Raw genomic sequence first — 6,246 nt, 5'->3', positions numbered from 1 at the left:
GTGAGCACACATTCATGTATGATTTTTTCAGAAAATACAGGGAATATGGATATCAAGACAGGGGTGATCCAACTTCTTCCAAAATTCCATAGACTTGAATATGAAAATCCATATTTACACTTGAAAGAGTTTGATGGGATCATAGCCACTTTATATTTTCCTAATATGTCTGATGACATGGTCAGGCTGAAACTTTTCCCTTTTCCTTGAAGGAGAAAGCTAAGACATGGTTGCATTCACTACGTCCTTGATCTATTGGTAGATGGAACGATATGACAAGGGAGTTCATAAAGAAAATTTTCTCACACCATAAAACGAACACCCTCAGAAAGTCAATCATGAACTTTGCCCAAAAGGAAGATGAAACATTCTTTCAATGTTGGGAGCGGTTCAAGGATCTTGTCAGTTCATGCCCACAACACGGTTTTAAAATGTGGCGCATAACATGTTTCTTCTATGATGGACTAACATCTTTCATGCGGTTAAGACAATGTGCAATGGGGAATTCATAAACAAAGATGTCGATGATGTGTGGGATTATTTTGACAAGCTTGCTAAAAACACACAATCATGGGACATCTCTTGAAAATCTAGCACCACTTTTAAGCCTACTCAATCAAAAGAGAAGGGCGGAATATATCTTTTGAAAGGGAAAGATGATATAAATACTAAAGTGGCCAGTCTCACATGGAAACTTGAGGCCATGGAACTTAAGAAGGATAAGGCTAAGGAAGTTGTCTACGGTATTTGTGCTTGTAACGTTCATGCAACTGAAAATTGTCTAACAATACCTACTTTTCAAGAAATATTGAATGAGCAATCGAATGCAATAAACAACTACCAAAGGCCTTTCAAAATTCTCACTTCAAATACATACAATTCAAGTTGGAGAAATCATTCAAACTTTAGTTGGAGGAATGGACAAACTGCTAGTCCTCAAGGAATCCCTAACCAATTTTTGAATCAAGAGAAACCTCAAGAGGAATTAGTTTAAAATCCCACATAAACTCAAGAGATTATCAAGCAAAGTACTCTCCAAGTCTTACAAGAACTTACTAAGGCTATACAAAAATAGACTCTCGTATTATGGTTATGGAGAAAGGGATCCTTCTAGCTTAACCTATCCCCAATCCTAAACACAATACGGAGTTAGTGAACCAAGCTCTTCAAATCCAATGGAGCAAGCCAAGTCTATCACCACTCTTAGGAGTGAAGAAACAATTGACAAATTTATTCTGGTAAGGGCTAAAAAGTCTAAGGACTCGGAAGAAGAAACATATGATAGACCTAGCATTACTCCACATGGATTAGAACCAGAACCTCTGAGTAAGCCGATTGCTCTATTCCCTCAGTGGTTGATTGCACCAAAACCTCTAGCTAACTCTGGACATTCTAAAGGTGTTGAAACAAGTAAAGGTCAACGTACCTCTTCTGTATGCTGTGAAACAACTTCCTTCATATGCCAAATTTCTGAAAGACTTATGTACAACCAAGAGGTGGTAAAGTATAAAAAAGAAAATTTTTTTGATAGAAAAAGTGAGTGCTATCCTCAAGCAAAGTGTACCATAAAAATATAAAGATCCTGGAAGCCCAACTATCACTTGTATAATTGGGAATCACCAAAATGAAAATGCACTTCTTGACTTAGGGGCGAGCGTAAATCTAATCCCTTACTCGGTCTACGAACAACTGGGTCTAAGTGAATTAAAACCCACCTAAACCACATTACAACTTGCTGATCATTTAGTTCGTGTACCGAGGGGGATGATCGAGGATGTGTTGGTTCAGGTTGACAAATTCTACTATCCAGTAGATTTTATCATCCTATATACTCAGCCTATTGCAGATATGAGCACTCAAATTTCTGTCATACTTGGCCGCCCGTTCCTTGCTACATTAAACACTATCATCAATTGTAGGAATGGGGTCATGAATTTGTCTTTTGGAATATGACGTTGGAGCTCAATATCTTTTTCAACATGAGAAGACAGGCAGAGGATGATGACAAGGCCCACGACATTAACATGATAGACTCTTTCGTGGAAGATAGAGCTTTAATGACCTTATCCTTTGATCCTCTAGAGACATGCTTGACACACTCTCCCAATTTGGATGATGATACGATTAGGGAGGTGGATGCCTTACTTGATGCTGCGCCGATACTTGAAGTTAAACAGTGGAGGGCATAGTTTGAAGAATTACCCCAAAACGACGTAGTGCCTCTACCGTCTAACCTCAAAACACCAAAGCATGACCTAAAACCATTGCTTGCTGATCTTAAATATATCTATTTAGGTCAAGATGAGACATATCCGGTGGTGATTTCTTCCCACCTTAAGTAAGAACAGGAGAGTATGGTTATCTCTACACTAAGTGAGCACAAAGGAGCCCTTGGATGGTCGATTACGGACCTCAAGGGAATTGACCCTTTAATTTGTACTCACCGCATTCATCTAGAGGATAATGCGAAGATCTCCCGGTAACCACAACGTAGATTAAATCCAAACATAAAGGAAGTGGTTAAGGCTGAGGTAATTAAGTTATTAGATGTGGGTATTATATACCCTATATCCGATAGCCAATGGGTGCGTCCAACTCAAGTGGTTCCTAAGAAATTCGGAATCACCATTGTAGCCAATGCCAATAATGAACTCGTTCCAACTAGAGTTACTACTGGTTGAAGAGTATGCATTGACTATAGGACGTTAAATACCGTCATGAGGAAGGACTACTTCCCTTTTATAAGGCCCGTATCATAGTCCATACCATTCCTTAGACTTTCACTATCCTCCTTGTCTAATTCTGGCACCCTACGACTTGTAATTAACATTTGTGCGTGACCCTGAGTTACACCTTGTCAACCCAAGTCGACTCGACTCGGACTTATACCCTAGCAACCGCACCATCGCCGGGGTTCCAATGTTGTGACTTGCGCATTGATGAGATACCCAGGCCAAGAGTTGTGGGCCGGCGTTTATTTTAAGGAAAACGTCGCACGTTAAGAATCCCAAGAGAATCTCTACCATCCATCACATCAATCAATCAAATGCAAGTCAAGTACACAACCCAACCCTCTCTTACCAACAAAGCATGACACCCATCTCTCTCCCATTCCCAAAGTCAACCAAACCCATCCCTTCCTTACACCCATCCCTCTCATCCCATCCCTCTTACACACCCTCTCCTCTCTCATTCTCTCTACCATTTCTCAAGATTCCATGAGAGAAAAGGTCTAAGGAGAGAATAGCCAAGTGTGGCCCACTTCCTACCCCCTCATCTCACCACTCAACCCTTCAAACTTCATCATCCACCCTTAAAGAAGAAGCTTAGGAGCTAAGGAGTCCAAGGAGCTAAAGAAGAAGACAACCGGTGGGTGTTCATAGCACTAGATCTTGATTTTTAATTTAGAGCCCACATAATTTGGGATCCATCTTGATGTATGCATTATATCATAGAAGGGAGCTCATAGTGGTGGAGCTCCCTCCATCACCACACGTCTCTCTCTCTCTCTCTCTCTCTCTCTCTCTCTCTCTCTCTCTTCTCTCTCTTTCCCATGTGTTTTGTACCCCACTGTGATGTATGATCCACGCCGTACCATCCATGGGGTCGGACAGGCCACCATCAGATCTGGACAGCGAAAACACAATATCAGCTTCGTGCAAGCAGGTGGCCACACGCGGGACCCACCATGCGGTGGAAGTGGATTAGCTAATGTACCTTACTACAACTGTATAGCTGCTGTTTTGACGTCAGCAAGTTCCATGGGTCCCATCATGAGTTATATGTTATATCCTAATCGTCCATCTGGATGGTGGGTCCCATGCAATGGTATAGTTGCTGTTTGGACATCTGCAAGTTCTGTGGGCCCCACCATGAGGCACGTGTTATATCTCAACCGTCCATCTGGATGGTGGGGACTACCCTCGTACCTAGCTGCTGCACTAACGTCAATAAGTTGTATAGGTTTGATCATGAGGTCTGTGTTATATCCTACCGTCCATCCATAGGGCCACCCTGCACGTGTTGCACTTGCAGGGCATAGGGCTTACCCAGATGTATGTATTATCCCAGCCGTCCGTCCATTTGCTAGACGATGGGACCCATCTGCACGTGTGGGGTCCCCACCGTCTAGCTAGGATGTGGACCCCACCTTTTATGTATGTGTCTTGCATCCACGTCGTCCACGTGGGGCCACCTTGATATTGTGGTCCATCCACACCGTCCATCCGTGGCCCCCCACAATGATGCATGTATTTCAGCCACACCGTCCATCTTAGGATGTGGCCCACCTTAATGTATATATTTTGTATCCACACCGTCCAATGGTGCTGTGGGACGCACCATGATGTATTTGTTTCACCCACGCTTTCCATCTGTTGGCTGGATGTGTGGGACCCACCCCACATGTGTTGCTTGTGTGAGGGTGGGGCCCACCTTATATGTATGTGTTGTACACACACCATCCCTCCATGGAACCCCCTCGATGTATGGGTTTTATCCATCCCGTCTGTCCTGATGGGTTGGACGTGAGCCCATCATGATGTACGTGTTTGATCAAAGCCGTCCACATGGGACGTGGGGCCACCGTGATATATGTGCTGTACATTCACACCGTCTAGGGTAGTGGCCCACCCTGATGAATGCGTTGTACATCCAGGCTACCCATTAGGCCCATTTTGTGGTGTATTAGGCCCACCTACATGTATATAATGTAGGCCCATGGGATGTGGCCCATTGTGATGCATTTATGGCCCATTTGGTGAGGCCCAATGTGATGTATTTGTGGCCCATCTGGAGAGGCCCATTGATGCAGCCCATTGTGATTATATGAGGCCCATGCGATGTGGCCCACTTGATGTATATGAGACCCATGTGATGCAGCCCACTTGATGTGTATAAGGCCCATGTGATGCAGCCCAATATGATATTTGTGTGGCCCATATGTGTGGCCCAATATGATGTTTGTATAGCCCATATGTGCGGCCCAATATGATATTTGTGTGGCCCATATGTGCGGCCCATTGTAATGTATGAGAGGCCCATATGATGAGGCCCACTGGGATATATGAGAGGCCCATGTGGTGAGGCCACAATGATGTATGAGATAACACGAGAGAAGTCCATTTTATTCCTAGCCATTTCTAGGCTATGGGCTGTTTCATTAGGCCTTTATGTGAGGTCCATTATGATGTATATGGGGCCCATGAGTGAGGCCCAATGTGATGCATATGTGGCCCATGAGTGAGGCCCTTCGTGATGTATATTTAGGCTCTTGTGTGAGGCCCATTATGTTATATGTAAGGCTTTTATGTGAAGCCATGGGTCCCACTATATGTTAGGCTCTATGTGGGCCACTCCTTGGGAGCAATGTTGGTTAAATGTCCACATTAATGGATAATGATGGTTAAATGTCCACATTGTGACCTTCCCTTAGGCCTTTGTTAGCCCATTCTCATCCTTCTCTAAATGGGTTGACCCTAATCATTGGGTCTCATTGATAATTGCATGATCCATATATTCTTATTGGGCTAACCCAAAAGGTTAGGCCCCCATTGGTTACTAGTAGGGTTGTTTTTAATCTTGGAGTCCATCTAGGACTTATTTGGGCCCCCTAGGGCATCTAGCGGGCCATATGATAGTATGGTGAAGGAAGCCCGTTTCAGATTCTTAGGATTATAGGTAGGCCACCTAGGCCCAACCTTGATATGAGGAGAGTTCATCATCACCGTAGATGGAAGGATCCGTGCTATTAAATTTGGTATATCCACGGTTGAGAATTGACCCTCATGTTATGATTTGCTGTCCATCTATGGACTCCGCCTTGTGTATAGGCTGACTATCGATGCCGACTATGAGTACATGCTAGTATAACATCATGATACAAACCATTGAGATGGTATGAGGCCCATTGTGACTGTATTAGGCTCATTCTCATTTTCCCTTAATGGGCTAACCCAAATTGATGGGCCCCTATTATTATTAGTATGATCCATTCGCCTTATTGGACTATCCCAATTCTTTGGGTCCCCATTGAGGCTAGTAAAAGTACCCAAACCTGGAAGGCCACCTTTAGGCCCATGAGTAGGCCATCTAGACCCATCATTGTTATAAGCAGGATGCATCATCACCTCTGGCCATAGGTAGAAAAATCTGTGGTATTAGATTTGGTGTATCCGCTGTTAAGGACCGATCCTCATGTTATGGATTAAATCTGTTGTCCTTCTATGGACCCCGCCATATATAGGC

General features: G+C 43.7%; 1 non-coding gene across 1 annotated transcript; it reads right to left on the bottom strand.

Annotated features, from left to right (window-relative positions):
• Nucleotides 1–320: 320 nt before the first annotated feature.
• On the bottom strand, nucleotides 321–427 carry LOC131230120 (small nucleolar RNA R71). The gene has a single exon (XR_009163844.1). It is a non-coding gene; the product is annotated as a small nucleolar RNA R71 (small nucleolar RNA).
• Nucleotides 428–6,246: the final 5,819 nt, after the last annotated feature.

Source organism: Magnolia sinica, chromosome 16 (assembly GCF_029962835.1).
Source record: "Magnolia sinica isolate HGM2019 chromosome 16, MsV1, whole genome shotgun sequence".
NCBI lineage: Eukaryota > Viridiplantae > Streptophyta > Magnoliopsida > Magnoliales > Magnoliaceae > Magnolia > Magnolia sinica.
The sequence above is the reverse complement of the archived record's forward strand: the minus strand, read 5'-3'. Positions and strand labels throughout refer to the sequence as shown.